At 39.9% G+C, this 18571-nt stretch overlaps 1 long non-coding RNA gene across 2 annotated transcripts; it reads right to left on the reverse strand.

Annotated features, from left to right (window-relative positions):
* Positions 1-467: 467 nt before the first annotated feature.
* On the reverse strand, positions 468-18506 carry LOC121106600. Of its 2 annotated transcripts, none has more exons than XR_005839195.2 (2): positions 3703-18506; positions 468-2070 (listed from the first exon to the last, which is right to left on the reverse strand). It is a non-coding gene; the product is annotated as an uncharacterized LOC121106600 (long non-coding RNA). The 2 variants fall into 2 exon arrangements; XR_005839194.2 differs by having other exon boundaries at positions 468-2905.
* Between the last annotated feature and the right edge of the window lie 65 nt (positions 18507-18571).

The following is an 18571-nucleotide window of genomic DNA, read 5'->3' on the forward strand; positions in this document are numbered from 1 at the left end:
ATAATTCAGCTTTTATTGATACCCCGTTGCTTTTCTTCTCTTTGATGCCATTCTAACAATTTTAACGACATTGGCTTTGCTTATCAAAGGAGAAGGAATGCAAAAATAGAGAAAGAGAAGGAACTGTAATGAAGAGATTTGGCCTCTACTTTGTTGTAGCTGTTAAACTGTTTTTAGTGTTTTTGTTAACTATTTGCAAAGGGAAGCATTTTCTACAGAGGATAATTAATTTCAAGAAAAAAGTCTTGAGTTTTAAGAATAAACATGTCTCCAAAAGAGGAGATACTCAATTTTATACAATGTCACAGCTCTCCAACATTTGGGGTAGTGACCTCTTTGTTGTGTTGAACATTTGAAATGAGCAAGCAGCCATTGTTTCTAAAGACCTAAGCATTCACGTGTACTCATATTTTCTTTTCCTTCATTTTTAAATAGCGAAACCATTAAAACTGTAAATATTTTGTTGCTTGGATAAGCATCTTCTGGGAACTTTGTATCTATGGTATATAATCATAGAATTTTATATTTTCATATAAAGCTAATTTTTTTCTAGTTTCACCTCCTTCCTAGTTCTGTGGTGGCTATGTGAATCCATACCTTCTGTGTATCAAGGTAGTGAGACACCATCATCACACTCCAAAAAGATTTCCACACGTCATTTCTTTGGGGCAGTGATTGTGAAGGTTAGATTCTTTTTCTCTTTTTTTTTTATTCCATTGTCAGTGTGTGCAATAGGAATTAGACTTAGCCAGTCACTGGATACGTTTGTCTCATTGATCCATTCAGAAAAAAAAAAATGTGGTGTTTGGTTTTGGGACAGGGTGGGAGGGAGGATTTTGAGGGAGATTTTTGGTTTGGTTTGGTTTGGTTTTTTTGTTTGGGGTTTTTTTGTAACTTGAAGAATCTTCTTTTTGTTATGTTTAAAACTATATCAAATCATTCTATTATAGTGTTATTTAATATGTAAATTGTATTGCTATACATAAAATAAAGTATGGTTTTTGATGTATTTACAGACTTCTTTCTTATTTGCATCAAATACACATACAGAACAGATGCGCAAGTCAGTATTTCATGGTCCCTGGCGTGCAGGAAGAATGATGAGATCCAAGGCCTGCTTTAATTAGGTCTCAAATTTCCAAGGAGTACTCAGCCTGGAACTGTCTCTCAGTCACTTGACAGTGGAGATTGCTTCTCCCCTCTTAATTGTCTCAGACAATCAGAGAGCTTTCTGCCTCAGACTATCAGCGCTTCCCTTTCCTCTCCATGACTGTCCCCCCCAGACTGTTGTGACATCAAAATCCCTTTTGGAAAGGGGATTGTCTCCATTCTAAACTGGGCCTTTATATCTGGGTGTGACGTTCTCAGACCTGGTTCAAGCTATCAGCAGATGTCTGCCTGCAGGAGCAGGGGCTTCCACCCAGCCACTGTCACTTGGTTTGCTGGGGTCACCTGCACCTACTGCAGCTCACTGGGCGCTGTGGAGGAGAAGGGAAAAGCATTCATCCCCATCTCGGGACGGTAGTGAGGGACAGATGTTCCAAATCCTAGAGACAGAGCAGCAAGTGTTCCCCATGGTGTGTATTAGAAGCCATACCTACTTGCTGCACCACAGCCAAGAGCTGTCATTGAAACAGGCACATTGTGCTGTCAGTGCCCAGTTTTGCAAAAAATAAAACAACCATCAACAGCTCCACATACTGCCTGTGGTTTTGTGCTGATTGCACGTGTTACTTACATTGTTGTCCTTATAGGAAAACTGCTCGGTGTTGGGGCTCTTGTTCTGCAGCAGGTGATGGGCATGGCAGCTCCAGGGCAGCACAAGACCAAGCACAGCCGGCTGGCAAGGCTTGTGAGCTAACCATTGCTAGGCAGTGGGAACACCTCCTAGGACAGTGGCACAGCATAAAAAGGGTCATCTGTGGTGGTTACAGGAATCAGACCCTACAGTACTGAGATGCCTCACCAGCTCCTGAGCTGTCCTGGTGAGTGATGGGCAGGAGAGAAGGGCAGGAGGGAAGGCAAAGCCTTGGAAATGTGCTCAGATCCTGTGCTGATGCTGGAGAAGACCTATATCCAGTGGAAACACACAGTAAGTAGGTCATCAATGCTCGGGCAAAAAAAAAAAATATGATTTACCAGCACTTTCCACTACTAACAATATGCCTGAATTAATTGGCAGTATCAGGAGATCCCAACTTCTTCTGTAATAAATAGCTAATGAGTTTAGCCTTTAAGGCTTCCAGAGGCTGCTAACAGTCATGGTAAGCAGGCGCAAATAATAGCAGCGTTTTATTAAATGGATTCAAATGCCAGAAGGTGTACTTTCAAGACCTTTGCAATAAGAAAAATATTTTTGATCAATGGCTCAGTCCCAGTCCTGGTACGTGGCCACTTGGGGCTCCATGGAGGACCTCGTGCACTGGCATGTCAGCGCCCTGGCCAGCAGTTGCCTTATCGATCACTTGTGGTTTCTGTTTCCCCTTTGCTGCCAGTCAATGGTTTTGATGTTCCGACTTTGTAATGCTTTAAGAAGCAACACTTCACAAAGCAATCTTTCCTGACACTGTGTTCAATTAATGTGACAGTCACTGGGCTCGCTTTTCTTTTCTAAAGTTGTTATCTTCCTTATGTCTTGAAATCCTTGTTTAGGAGTTGATGTCGGCTTTGCTGCTGGTTTATGTTATGTTTTAGAATTCTGAAAAGATTCTGCATTTCAGTTCCATGTCTCTTCTGGGAGCAGTTTTCAGTCCTTCACATTTCACTGTCTCTGTGAGCTATGCTTCCTGTATGGCTCGTAATTTCTGTCACAACTGAATTCAAATCCTGTTGGTCTTATGTCACATACCACAGGATATTCTTGTACGATATCTAATATAAATACTTTGTTCCTATATCTAAGGAGCTGCCAAAAGAGAGGGATTCTGAGTCAACATCAGAAGAAAGCCAGAAGGTATGTGTGTTTTGCCTTGGAAGGATAGTACTGCTGGCTAGAAGCCTGAGGCTTGATGGAAGGGAATGTGGCATGACCCTCCCCCAGCTCTTTTTTACTGTTTTAATGATCTAGGAGGGTGCCCCAGCTGATAGATGAGAGCCAGCAGGCTCTGCCTGCACAGGCGCAGATGTTCTTCTGCACCATTTAGCCTCTATGGGTCCCAGTTTTATCTTGGCCCATCTGGGGATGACACCAGCAGCCAGGAGGGAGCAGAATGCTAAAGCTTTTCCTACACAGAAATCCAGCCTAGGGTTTCAGACAGATAGTGGCTACTTTTAATACAGCTTCTCTCACCATAGGAATCATACGCATACAGAAAGCAATGTGCAATTGTGCCGCGCTATCCCCTGTAAGCCAGATGTGGAGGAATGAGACATTAAGACCAAAAAGGCAACATCCAAGTAAAATGCTGCAAGAAATCAAGTAGATTCTCTCAAAAAGCATTTTTGCATCCTAATAGAGAAGCCATGGCTTCCCAGCCATGTGTCACACAGACTCTCATTCCCCCCCTACCCATGTGCTGCCCATCATGCACTGATACAACTGTCCTTGTGCCAGCAACTGCTCCATTGGAGATAAGAACACTGACCAGCCCCTCCTCCCTGGGCCTACACTCAGTTCTCAGAGGGTAATCAGCAGGCTGTGGAACATAGAAAAAGGCTTCATGATTTGCTTCAGTAAGAAATTAGCACATCAGAGACACTTACGGTTGGTGTGTTGTCATCCTTTGAGATGCTTTCCTCAATGGACTTTCTAGCAAGACAGGAAAACCTGGAAAAATGGCAATCACCATTAATTTTGTAAAATGAGAGTTGAGGGGGGTTACTTCAAATAATATAAATTTGGCAGGTGGCATAGCAGGTTCTGTGGTTCAGCAATAGAGATCTGAGATGCTGTATACTGTTCTACAAGAGAGGAAAGCTGCAATCCTCTTTATTTCCTTGCTGAGAAGGGGAGAGCCGACAAGCTTGATTGCAGGATAAAATGAGATCTTTAGCACACTCTCAGCCAATGCATGGGAGTAAATGATCTCCTGAATAAAGCCTGTCTGTTTTCTCTCTGCAAAACAGTTCCTACCCCATACACAAGAGGAATGGAATAGGGGTGTCCTGCGTGTACTAGATAAATGAGTAATTTCTTGTAACAAGGTGCTTATCAGGTTTCATCAGCAGACGACCAAGAAGAATAGAAAACCATAGAAAAACAATAAATTGAGGCTTTCATTACATGCAGCCTGATGGGACCATCAGCAGCACACAGCTTTGCCCTCCAGGAATTCTTCCTAATAGGCTCAAACCATTATCTTTCAGGGTATTGGCTTAGCATCGGTACCACTGGACAAACTCTGATTCCAATCTTCAGATTGGCACGCTAAGCAGTAGCTTCCATTTGAAATATAATTTGATCTCATTTCAATTCAGTATCATTTCACTCATGATATTATCAGCCGACATCTGTAGAGAACATCAGGTTGCAGAACATACTCTATGTTAATGCCATGGGTGTGACTGACCAGAGCAAACTCCAGGTTATCTTAGCTGTAATACAGCAAGATGTATAAAAATAGGTGGCAGAGTAAAATGGCTAGGCTATTGAACATTTTACTTAGCTAAGTATAGGAACACTTAGCAACTAGCACAGAATGTCCTTAGTGTTGCTTAGTACTAGCCTTTGAGATGAAAAATACCATTAGTGTGGGGAAAAAAAATCATAAAAGCTCTTAAAAGTTCAGTAGCTTAGGTTAGGAAAGACTCTGCCTTCTGAATTTTAGTGCCTTAAATAAGCTTCCTTATTACTTAAACCTCTTACTTGGATCCTGTTAGACATATGTTGTGCCTTTGCCTGAAAGTCTCCTAGTGACCTGTAAATTGATTGCAGCCTGTGAAATTGGCTATAAGTAAATCTTAGCTCTTTTTTTTTTCCTTTTCCTTTCTTTTTTCTTTTTTTTTTTTTTTTCTGAAATAAAAACGGGTGCAGGTGGCTTGTCTACTATCAGAACATACCTTCTGTATGCAGTTCAGAAATGCTATTGCTCTCCTATCAGTGATGTGGTTCCTGAAACCTGTAGCAATTGGCTCACCTACTATGAAGCCAGTTGTGGTCACTGTTAATGCCAGTATGTCAGACTTGAGTTATCATGATTTGTACTGGTTTGTGTAGTCATTCCAAATACATCTGCAGTAGACAGGGTCCTATCCATCTGGCACACACCTAATAGGTCAACATATCTCACAGTAGTCTGTTGCATTAAGGTATTTGGAAAGAATGAGGAACACCAGTAACATACCTAATTGGTTTCACGTAGGACATCGGTACAGTTTTACAGCATTTATTTATCTTGCTATCTGTTCACAGTTTAGATACGCATTAAAAAATATCTACTAGCTTTCTTGCATCACAATAGCAGTGTGCCGTAGCCAGCTTGCATGCCGCTATGTCTTCATAACATTCACCCAATAAACCGGGTGAACATTTTATGGGTATTTTAGCAAGAATGAACTCAAGCTTACATGGTCAGATGAACAGAGCACTGTCACAGTGCAGTTTTCTCTGCTCACTAAAATTCTCCTCTTAATTTCCCAGCTTGAGGTATGGGTGCATGATCAGCAAGCACTCAGCACCTTGAGTCCCCAGCACAGATGAGGGACTGGTCTCTGATTCATCAGCTCTAACAGCGTCTGAAACACATTGCAGTGCTGGTATCCACAGGAATCAGCAAGATTAAGTATGTAACTGCCAAAAAATGTATTGAGCAGGAATTTGTCGCATAAAAGATACGACAAAAAGAAAAAGAATAAGCTCCAAAATGACGAATGAGAAGAACGTGGTCATTTAAAATAAATGGCATAAAGTCAGTCAAATTACACTGAAGTTCACAAATTGGGGATAATAGCAGTCCTCCCCTGCCCTTGCTTTTTATTCTCTTCTCTCCTGTGATCCCCTCCTGCTGCACGTAACTGGGACGAAGACCATGTTCTGCAATATGATAAAGCTCATTTTGCAAATGATCACAAAGTCACGGAAACATGGCACAAAGTGTTGACCTCGTCCAGTGGCTCCCTGGTGAGTTTCAGATTGTTCAAGGCATTTTGTGGGAAAGCTGTATTCTCGCAACTATATACCAGATTAGGAAAGTCCATTCTCTCACAACCAGCATGAAATAGCCCCACCACTGCAGGTGCTGTGACTGGGTATGGGTATTTAATGGGCAATTAATGATAGCCTCAGCAATGAGCAGCCCTGTGCAGGGCTGACATCTTCCTGAGCACACAGCCACCCCTGCCCAAATTTTCAGCCTTATCTCCCACTCTCTTTTCTTCCTTACAATATACAACAGCTCCTTTCTGAAGTAGCTAGAAAAGTCCCATTATGTTATTTCCATCTTAGTGACTCCAAAAGGCATGTTCCAAAAAGGAATATTAACTTCGGTGATGGAATTCCTTACCTTTGGAGCTCTTATTCCACATTCTGCCTGTACTTACAGGGGCTTCAATCTTTATTTATTTTCTATGCCAGCTCTCAGCATCCTTCCTAGGCAGCATGATGCATTAACTTTCCACATAATGAATATTCCACTTCAGTCCCATACTCTGAAATACATCCCTGTCTGAATGAGATTTCAATACTCTGCATTGCTGATTTCCAGCTGCGTGCCATGGTCCCTGTGTTTCATAGGTAGGCAATACCAAAAGAGCCCTCCAGACCTGGAGATATTGCTTTTAACGCAATCTCTGTTGTATTGGAAGGATAAGGGGAGGAACAGCTCTACATTTTTTAGACTAGTTCCAACAATAAAGTTATTAAAGTTATTTTCCAGGTTGCAAGAAAGGTTCCTGATGATTATACTGTTCCTGCCTTTTAAACTAATTTTATTTCAATATGCTGCATTTGCAGTCATCATAATCCTATTGTTGCATGTTATTTCCCAGGGTAATGAATGAGAAATACTAGTGCTTGTGGAAGGGGGTTGTGCTAGTTTTTTGTTTTTGTTTTTAAATTCTATCTACTGCTATTCTATCAGAAGATAAGCCAATTCATTCCCTAAAATCCCTCCTATCCACTTCTTGTTTAGTTTGGTTGCCACTAAAGGATGCAAGTAATTTTGCAAAGCAATATGAAGAAAGACCTGAGGTTATTCTATGAAAGGTAGGCTGCATCCACACTGCTAAAATGTCTGTCCCAGCCTTAGAGAAATGTAGGTACATCCTTGCAGTTCAGCTTCTCACAGGAGATGAGAATATACATACAGTTGTAAAGCTATGTAGTCAGTTCCTGCACACTGGATTTGGAAAGGATGACAATCAGTTTCACGCAGTGCCATTTAAACTGCTATAGCTTACATTCTGCTTTCCCAAAAGCATTTCTTTGAGCCCAAGACTTGAGGGAATTTAGGATACAATGAACTTCAGGGGAATGGTATTTTAGCCTTACTGCAATTACAATCGCCTTGTTAGGCACACAAAACCTGAAGTCATGCTCTAGAACCAAGTGAACCGGAGACCAAAGGCGGGCGTGAAGCACTTGGTGGCTGGGCTAGCACAGAGGCCACTGCCCTGCAGAGATCCCAGCTCTACGGCTGCACATGGGGACATGATTTTATTCCCATGGAATGGTTGTTGTTGGGGGGGGGGGGGGTGGATTCCAGACAGAAATCTGCTAATTGCAAAGCTGTCCTAACAGCTTTATCAAAGCATTTTGCCAAGAAGCCATTATTGCCTCTGCCCAGCTCTAAAAGTGAGCTTCCTAACAATGCAACAATAGAAGGAAAACGAATTCCTCTCTCCTCCCACCTGAGTTCCAGCTAACACATTTCCTATTTACAGAAGGATCTTGCCAAGCATAAGCAAGCACTGACAGACAAAATAGCATTAAAAAGTGCTCTCGTATTATATGCTCGTTACTGTCATATTAACTTTCCTTTTGTAATAGTAAATATGAATTAATAGATACTTTCACAAATAGGTTTCAACTGCTATAGGTGATTACAGAGTTCAGCAGGTTGATTATTACTGCAATATAACATTATCTGCTGATGGGCTTGTAAACCTTGTTTTCCTTATCTGTTAGGAGCTTATATGATCTATTAATGATTTATAAACTAACCTCATTATAAGGTTGTAGTATGGAGTGCAACAGATTACAATGCAAGCAGCTCCATGTTCCCCATGCAGTTAATCCCAGCTTCATTATGCGATCCTCGTTTAGATTTTATCATACACTGTTATATTCTGGAGGGCTCCACTTCTTCCTAGGATGTGATTAGCAATCATCCACATCCCACATTTGCCCACATGGCATTTGATGCCTGCAGCAAAGTTGAGCTCCTGACATTGTGTTGGTATGCACAGATTTGGGAAAAAGGCCAAGAGTCTGCTGGCAGTTTTCAAAGCAAGCAGAGCTCTGCACAGGTCTGTCTGCCCATGGTGGAGAGGCCACAGAGAAGGCCACCCCTGTCCTCATCCCTATCTCTGAGCTAGTGCCCCAACTCCCCTCTCACAAGATCTGTCTGCTATCAAAAGGTGCAGTTTCAACATGAAATCAGAGATCCCCATCTCTGTCAGCCATGATCTGAACAGACTTGTTTCCCTGAAGTGGCCACAATGTAAAGTATTAAATCAACCAGCAGCCGCCCTCACTGTAAAATGGCCAAAGAAATTGCCAAAGAAGGAATAGTGATGGTCCTTTTCCCAATGGAAAACTTGGGGAAAAAAATGATTTATGCTCAGATCTTTTCTTTTTCACAACAGTCCCTTCCCAGTGCTCTCCAAATAGCAAGCCAACAAAGTTTTACAAAATCCTCTGTACTTGAATGTTTTTTGCCAGTTCTCCCTCAAAGGGGGTGACACTGTGGGCGCTCAGCTGCAGTATCTGACTTTGTAAAAAATAATAGCAAACTGGAAGGAGTAGATTGTTCTCAGAAGAGTGGCAGAGCCATTCATGGCATACACAGGCTTGTTAAAATTCAGTTTTCTGAATTCATGACAATACCTTTTCTTGGAGCCTCTTCAGGCAGGAGGCTCTCTCAGGACATCCAGGTAGAGCAGCTGGTCTGGGCAGGTTCTAAGGCAAAAATCTGGACTTTTCTGAAGCCACTGGCAAAGTTCATTCCGAGTTTAGTGGAGCCAAGATTTTACTGTCACCTTATCACTAAATCTTTTGGCTTTCAGCATTACTGCATTTTTTTTCCTGAGCAATTTTAGGCATATCATTTCCAGTCTTCTGACAAAGATATTTATGATGAACAGTAATTATTCTGTTGTAGTGGTATCCTGGGACCTTAGCTGTGGACCCATGTGCATCAGTAGAAGCAGTGTGTGGATGCATAATGAAGAGACAGGTTTGCTGTTTATTTATGTGTGATGCTCTTTACCTTAGACATTTACACAAATGAGTTCAAACTGAGGAATAAACACAAAGATGTGGCCATGATGTCTGGTTCAGAATGTGCCTCATCTGCAGATTGTCAGAAATCAGTAAGAATTTACGTGTGCTGCTCTTAACCATGTCCCCTGGATACCCTCTGTAGTCTGCTCTTAGAAAAGAAAATACAGGATGAATATTCTCATGCTGTTGATAATGCAGATCTGATCTTTTGTATTATATTGGGAAGATCTGCCTGGAACTTCCAGTGGTGCCATGGCAAACAAGCCTGAATCCTACACCCTGATGGCACATGGCTGCCTCTTTCTAAAACACTTCTATAATGTGTGTCTTTTTTTGGTGAGTACTAATGGGCCTTTGCAGAGCATTTTGTCAGTTTGAAAAGAATGAGGTCATTTCTAACCGTAGTGCTTCCCACGAGACTCATCTAGTTTTTGGATGTGTGTTTGGGCCTAGGACATAGCTAGAAAACCAAATGCCTCTGTAGAAGTTTTAGTCAAAAAGTTAACAAATAATTTTCCCAAGCCACATTTACTGTATATCAGTTTTGCGGCTGAAATCTTTTGTTGTCTCTCTCTCTCTTCACTCCCATATCATGCTGAGTTATTTTCTAAAACGAATCCAATTACTTTTCTGAATGCAAATAAATGAAATCTAAACACAGACTACACCAGAAAGATGATGAGAAGGAAGGCGCCTTTATCATATCTTCCCAGCCTTCCAAGAGTTGTATTTCTTCATGGTCTTGCAAGCATATGCAATGAGAATAAACAAACAGAAAAACTCTCAATAAACTACAGGGGAAAAGGAAGCCTTTTTTTTTTTTTTTCCCTCTGAACTTGTGTAGGTTTTGCAAACGCATGATTTGTTTGAAAGTAATTCCTTCTGGGGTGTTATGTGTCAGGTTGAGGCAGGAGCACTACTGAGGTTTGGAGGTAAAAACACCTCAGCTTGGAGGAACAAGGCAGGGGGGTCAAAACAAGGTAGAGAGCACATCATTAGCTGCATCTTTCTTTTCTGCCCTGTTGTGAACACTGGCAATTAATGTTTTCTTATCTGAAAGGAGCAAATTCTGTAGTAGTTGCTGGTTCCTGTGCATGGTGAGAGCTGCTCCTGCTCCTGCAGAGCACAAAACCAGAGGAAGATTAAGGGCAATACACTGCTTTTATCACACACACACAGACACCAGTGTGAGATCGTGTGGGATAAGGAAGTGGATCCACATTGCAGCTCCTGGTCAGCACGGGCAGGCCCTGGTGGGAGCATCCAGTGCAGTGTGCTTGTTCTTATCTGCTCCTACCGCCCACCAGCTACGCCTGGAGGCACACGGAAAGGAGCAGTTAGCTGAAGAGCTAAAAGCAATGGAGGAGTGCTGACATCCTTTAAAAGCTGTCTTTACTGATTCGCTTTCGTACTCTCATAGTGCATCTTTAGAAAGACTTAGTGATGGAATAGCTCTTGACTTGTATGATTCCAAAGTTACTGCTCCAAATTAAATTAGCTGGTTCTTTCTTTATTAAAAATACTCACTTCTCTTACTGAACAAATTTCTAGAGTTTCTTTCCTTTGTTTGGTCTTTTATTTTAAATGAATTCTACTCCTAATTCTGTGCTATATCTTCAGCAGGAGATGTGCCTCAGAAAGCCCAGGAGGGCTTGATACAAAATAATGTTACATCAAAATGATCCTCTGCTGCCACGATTACATTTCAAAATACATTTTTTAACCAGATCACTTTACTAAAAAAATTATGATTACGCGATCAAGTAGATTACAGTTCAGGTAACACTGCTGGGAGGGACCTTCAGCACTTCGCTGTGTGGGATTTGGGCCATGGATCCTAATGTTGTTTCCATGATGCTATTACAAGTGACATGCACGGTCTCTCATGCATAAACAGAAACTAAAAGCAATTTTCTTCCTTTCACTGTGCTTCCACTAGTGCTGAGACAGAATTTGCTTCTAGAAATCTAGAACAGTCTAAGCCAAGGTATATAAAAGTTATGAACTGCATATTTTAAGTAGAACTGGGGAAGCATAATTTTAATCAGCCCTGTTTGACTATTCCAGTTGGCACAATGTATAAAAAGGTATCACAAATTATTTTGAGAGATTAGCCAATTATGGAGAGCCATTTCCAGAGAGGAAACTTACGACATATAACTGCTTGATTTATATGACAGTCCATATTTTAGCAGAAGTTTGCTTGATGGCCTATAAAAACTTGTTTTATATCAGTTGCTCTAAATACAATAAAATTTTAAGTAAATATGCAGCTCTGTGAATAACAGAACCTGGTTTACCATGAGTTTGTGTTGTTAGGAAAAATCCTATGTGGAGCATTTGACATCTATTAAGTGGTAAGCTCTCTTTATAGCCTTTCTTCCTCTCTGCATAGCCATCTATTTTCATGGAATATTTTGAACTACGATGACTTTGAGGTTAGTAACCTGAGAGTCAAACTTGGCTGCAGTTGATAAACTTCCAAAATTACTGAAGAAGTTAAATTAAATGATGTTAAAGAAAGATGTGCATACATGTGCAAAGGTATACATACACACATGCACAGAGCAGGAAATTTACATAGAAAAACATTTTCTTAAAAAAAAACCTGACATAAGTGAATGTAACCATTTTCAGTAATTGAAGATCTAACCATCAGCTGATACCCTTCTGTGATGTGATTTAATGAAGAAAATAAATGATATTCCCTAAGGAAAGTAATTTTCTCATTCCTTAGACTACATTTCTTTTATCATATTTCTCACCGAGTTTACTACTTCACCTTTCCAAAGAAAATCTCCTATACTACTTTGAGCCAAAACACAAATGCCAGAAATCCAAGCATTGACCCTTTCCATGTCAGTGGCAGCACTGACATTTTTATCCAGCTATTTTAAAGCCTGGACTCTACAGTGCTGTCCATAATTCTGATCACAAATAGAGCCCTGTTCAGCAAAGCCAAAGATACTCAATTGGGCAAGAAAATCTGAGAACGTTGTTAGAACTTGCTGTTATTTTAATATTTTAAACTGACAAGTATTTGAAAGCCAACTTGAAAGCTCAGATTTAAATTCACCTGTCTTTCTGTGCCTTAGGCTATGAAATAGGTTCAGACAAACAGCCAACATCATGTAGGACTTTGTAATGTAAAGCTCGCATTGAGATCACAGCAAATAGAAGTTTACATTAGGAAGCCTATGCAGGCAGAAAGATCTTCACAACGCAGAGATTTTAAAAAAACATTAACCTTCCAATGTCTGGATAGCAAAGCAACTCTTTACACACATATAGCTTTGGTGAGAACTGCAAGAAGGCTGCCTTGGCAGGCAAATGAAAGCAGACTGTGAAGTTCTGCACTGTGTGGTTTATTGCCGCTCTTCCCTCTGCAATACTATTCATAGCTAGAGGCATAGCAGCAGGTGACTTGGAATTCTAGCTCCCAAATTTTCTCTCAAAACCTGCTTTCAGGTTATCACGCTATTGACATTGGTGATGTCATTCTTGAAGGTTCACCAACACAACTCAGCAGAACATTGCCATCGGAAAAGCTCTGCAGCTTGGACTCCTCTTTGGAGGCACAAGTCTCGCAGGAAGCCATGTCACAGACTGCCAGTCTCAAGTCAATTGAGGTCCATGTTAAAATGAATCTGTTTTCTTGCACTGCATCGTTCCTCTTTCTAGTAGGCTTCTCTAGAAGTTAACGTGTCTGATGTTTAGGTACTTTCCTCAAGCTCCTCTTTCAAGAGCATGTTTACTAATTACATTCATTTGTTCTACTGCTAGTTCTATCTTTTTCCTTAAAGAAGTTCTTTTTTTCTCTGATGTTAACTACTCACGTATGGGTAGATACTCTTCCTGCTTTTGTATTGATAAATAAGCCAAACTTTTTAACCTGTTCTCACAAAACAAACTTTCTCCACTGTCTTCATCATCCTAAAAGCTTTCTCTTTGGGTTGAATACATTTTTCTTGAACTCAGATGACAAGAAACACAGCACAGCAGTTACATCTGTTCAAACAAGTAGAATAAACCCTAACTAGCTTGCAATGAGCTCAGCTAAGTAATTCTCTCCAAGGGAAAAACAAGAGAAGTAGTCCATCTTCTCCTTCATGTGCTGATTATGGGTAGGCATGACAAGGGGCTTTAAATTGAAGGACAGAGTCTATGTTGTAATTTGGGATTAGTACTGATTATTTGTGTTCCCTAGAATTTTTCATTAATTCAACTTTAATACTACTTAGATAACCCTTATCTCTCCCTACTTCCTATTCACTCATACAAAGCAAATATGATGCATTCCTGTCCATTTGTTATACAGTGTTATAAAGCAAAGTTGATTCATTTTATGATACCGGGCTTCAGATATTTACATTCATTCTGCTTTTCTTAGATTTGTGTGATCATGCTGCTTGCATTTCTGCTTTTCTGCTTTTAGTGTGGTTATTAACATTCTATAGGTTTTGTTATGCCTTGTTTTCATTAATATAAACTTTAAAACACGCCCTAAAGAAAACTGTTCATCAAAATAGTATTTTATTTTCTAAAAAAAGCATAACTTCTTCCCCCATCAACAAAAAAGAATGGAAAGGGAAAGAGAAAGAGGAAGGGGAAGGGAGGAAAGGAAAAGGAAAAGGGCCTATGGAAGCAAATTAGAAGAAAGGGATTAAACAAACGAAACAAAGGATATTTGTCTCTTTAAAAAATGTTATAAAAGCTACATTTGAAGATTTTCCATTCTGGTTACCTAACAAAATGCCTTTGGGCATGATTTTTTTAGCAGTGCTAAGGAGCACCACTCAAAATGATTTAAATTGCAGTTCTGAGCACTCAGCTGCTCTGAAAATCAGGCCCTATATGGGTCAAGTTGGTCATTTCCTCTAAATGAACACCTAAGGAAACTTTAAGTGAGATGGTTCCGACTCTGAATCCACAGTGGCAGAGACGGGAGCAGAACTTAGGCTTTCTGACTGACTGATCAAATGACTAGACTGTGCTATCACCAAAAAGGAGAGTTTAAAGAATGAGTCTGAAAGGTTATTTTCACTGAATTGCTGAGTACATAAAATGAGTTGAAAGAAAGGGTAAAACTTCTTGAAAGGGTTTAGAAATGGTTATATTTATAATCTGTTGTGGTAGGATTTAGGAGTCCGGTGTTCAGTGAAGCTAGACTGACAAATTTATTACAGTTATAAGGCTGAGAAACCTATTAGAAGAAACATAATAGAAAGCACATTTTTGTGAAGGTTTAATAGGAACTGAAACAATTCAACAAAAGACTAAATTTAGTAAAGGGGGAAAAGTCATTTAACACATCTTTCCAAAAAGACTGAGTGACCTTTCTTTAAAAAGAAGAATTTTTTTCTATAAAAAATGAAAAATTCAACTTCTGTAACAACAACCTAGTAAAAGGGTTTATTAGAAACTGGCTTTCTGTGCAAGTTCTGCTATTTTCATTGTCAATAAATGTTGGTGTTATGCAATAAGACAAGCATTGTTGCCTCTCTAATTTCTCTCAGGGGTTGAAGAAATTCATAATAAAAGCGTTCAAAATCTGAACTGAAATTAAAAAATAGAACACCCTCGTTCAGGTTTGCATGGCAAAAAATGGGGACAAACACTAAATAGCGCAGCCAGCTGGAAGAAGTTGGACAATTGTTTAAATAACCAGTGCTTGCATGGGATTGGATTCACGCGAACATTAGCAGGAGCTGGCTTGCTCCATGGTAATCTTGTGATGGTCTTCTTGCTCACAGGAGGAGAACACTTTTAGTGCTAAGGGAAGTAAGATGTAGTCTACATGGGTAAGTGAAGCGCTGCTTGCAAGATCAAAGCGAGCAAAGCATTCCCATTCAACATACTTCAAACAGGAACGGAGAATTGCGGTTCTCCAAGTGTTTGTTTTCACTGGGTTTCCTGTGTTCAGCTTAGGAAAAACAGACAACAGGAGTTGTTTGAAATAAAGCTGTAATTTACAATCCTAACATGCTGAGAAGCAATTAAATTAAAGCTAATTACTGTAAATAGTTTTTATAATTACGTGTAAAACATTCTACTACCTGTACATCTGTTAAAGCCAGTTGAGGCCCATTGATTTCTCTTTTTCTGAAGAGAAGGCTTAATGTTATTACTCAAGAACAAAACTATTTTCTTGAAATCTTAAAAAAAAAAAAAATAGCTATACCATAAAAACTAAAGATAGGAAGTATCTGTAAGGACGTGTATTGTATCCCCTTGACAATTCTGAATGTGTACATCAGTAAATTGTCTCAGGTATTGTCCAAGCTATTTTATATTTCACAGCTGTATCAACTGCTACTGGAAATACAGTTCCAGAACCTAAAAGGATCTTTCCTAAAAGCACAAAATAAACAAATAAACAAATCAATCCATGAATTTTCAGCTGAGGGCTGATCATCTCCATCCTATACATCAGAAATCAATTGAGCTACCAAATAACAAAATGCAAGTACTGGAACATGATGTTAGTTGCCCTACCATTTCCAACTTAGGAGTTTCATCTCAGCTCAAGTCTTAGTACTGCAATGAAGCGAACTAACCCTGAACAGAGTATGGTGTGGATGTGCCAACAGTAAGGTTGAGACCAACCCCTGGAATACTGGAACATGAGGAGAGAGAGGAACTACAAGGCAGTTTTTGCACTTTTTTACATTTGATGCATTATTAGCTTTCTCCCTGACTAGGAGGACATTTCCTTGAACATCTTTGTCTTTTTAGCTTGTTGTAACTTCAAGTAGCTTAGCAAAGGGGTTGTATATTTGCTTGAAATGCTGCCAACTGTCTTCCACTTTGTAGTTGATAGAAAAAACTGCCAAAACCCAAGCTGATGGCCACAAGCTACTCTGATGGGATTTCATGGCTCTTAGATTGTTCTATAGGCCTGGAATATCTTAATATCACATAAGAAATGTTTATGAACAGATATATTTGGGACCTTCAAGTAGCTGTTAAACTATTCTAGCAATAGAGGTGCAAGCAAAGAAAGAAGAGGAAAGCAAAGCAATTATAAAAAAAATAAAGTGTATGCATTTTTAAACAAGTTTTTTAAATAGTTTTGTATAAAAAAGCTCCTTTCTTATGGTTCTCTTTTTGAAATACTCCAGTTTTAAAATCCAAATACATAAAAACATTAATTTTTTAAAAACTGACATATGGCGCAAACTGAAACCAGTAAATAAAAGCACATAAAGGTAAACTACGCCCTTCTAAATGCTAGCAAAAATGACAACATAAAATACTAGCTATATAAACTACGCACAGGTGTGTAGTGTATCACAAGTAAAAAACCCACATCTTGCAATTATAAGCCTACAGTATTTATTTCACTTGTCTGTAATTACATTTTATACATGTTTGTTTAGTAATATCAATCCAAGACATCATTTTGAGGATATAATTAACTGCATGTTGTAACGGAATGTGTTTGTCTGGTTTTGTGTGCTGCGAGATTTAAGAGCTTTTGTTAGCGGTGTTTAAGTGCCACCTAGTGTTATAATTCACAAATTTCTCTCCGAAAACTCCTCCCCACGTTTTCACAGTCAAACCAAAGTGTGCGGGATAAGAAAAAAACATAGGGTCATAATGCCCACATTGCAGTACTAACAGTATGTCCTTAATCCATATTTAGTCACTCACAGACTATATGGAGAAAAGCTTTCATGCATAACACTGCTGCATAAGACTGCTGTCAAGCAAGAACAATACCAGTGTCAAACTACACTCTGCCATCTACACAACTGGGCAGGAAAAACAGATCTCAGGGCCTCAGCTACAGGTAACTAGTTCTTAAGATCTTTTGTTGTTGTTATTTAATCAGTGATGCAACAGTAAATTCACATAAAGATAGATGTATTTAATGGAGAGATGATTGTTTCTGGGAGGAAAGAAATATCTTTTTAGTAAAAAAATATCAGTCTGTGAGACGCGCTGTGTAACTGAGAGGGATGGAAGCATAATAATATGCAGAGCACTCTTCAATTAGGTGCCAGCATATTGAGGTCTGCAAATGAATGTCTTCCCTCATGTGAGTCTACCCTGTCCATAAATCCCCATTTCTGCAATGTCCCTGAAGGCCTTCATTGTGGCTGCTTTGCAATGCAAGAAACCAGCTATTCAAAGCAGCTTGCTATGGGGATTTCTGACTGTTAGTTCTTGACACAAGTTGGGAACTAAACTAGGCTAGGCTATATTTCTAATGAAAAAAAAATACATAGTTTATAGCTCATTAGCTATTGATGACGTATTGTTCCATCCCACTGTCATATAAAGTGGTCATTAAGAAATTATGTTTTCCACAACACCGAACAACTGATAGTACCTGCAGCTTAACAGAAATGTTCTTTGCTTTCTGTCTACAAATGGCACATGAAGTGGTTTACATAAGACAAAGTTCAATTTGTGCCTATTCTTTATGGAATTCATTAAATGCTACAGGAAGGAAGGAAGGAAGGAAAGGAGGGAGGGAGGGAGGGATTGCTGCCATTAAGGACAACTGGTGTAACTCAGTAGAACATGGAAATGGCGTTCCATGAAGTCCAGTAAGACCAAAACTATTAACTGTTCACACCATCAGAAGTGAGGAAAGGCTCCTATTTCCCCATCTCCTTTACTGGAAAGTCTTGTCTTCCAATTACAACCATAAAAAAAGTAAAATGAAGACTTTATGGACTATTTATCCTGAATGCCACAATAAGGAGGGGTGAGTTCACAAGCACCTTAACGAGAGAGAGAAGAAGAGAGAAAGAACTGAGGAATCACAAGGAAAATCTGACCAGCAGTAGGAAAGGTTCCTGCTGAAGTCTCCTAACAGGAACAGAGAATGTTTGAACTGGGAAAACCGGCTCCTTTGGAAACCACCTGCACCTTCAGCGTGCTTAAATTTGTCAGGCAACAATGGGAAAAAATAAAGAAAAAATGAGTTGTATTTAACAGAAGCCTGAAGAGGAGGAATCGGTCTCAATAGCCGTTTAAGCTTAGAGGCGTGGAAGAACTGTTTAGAACACCAAGCTCAAACCGTTTTCGAACACTCAGAAGGAACACCCACACCACACCCCACCCTGAGGTGACCCCACACCCTCTGAGGAGTAACGGTCACTGCGCGAGACGCCCCTCTGCCCGCCCCCGGTTCTGATTGGCCCCTCCTTCCTCCCATCCCTCCAATCACGGCTGAGGGGG

The sequence above is a fragment of the Gallus gallus genome, chromosome 12 (genome assembly GCF_016699485.2).
Source record: "Gallus gallus isolate bGalGal1 chromosome 12, bGalGal1.mat.broiler.GRCg7b, whole genome shotgun sequence".
NCBI classification, from domain to species: Eukaryota; Metazoa; Chordata; class Aves; order Galliformes; family Phasianidae; genus Gallus; species Gallus gallus.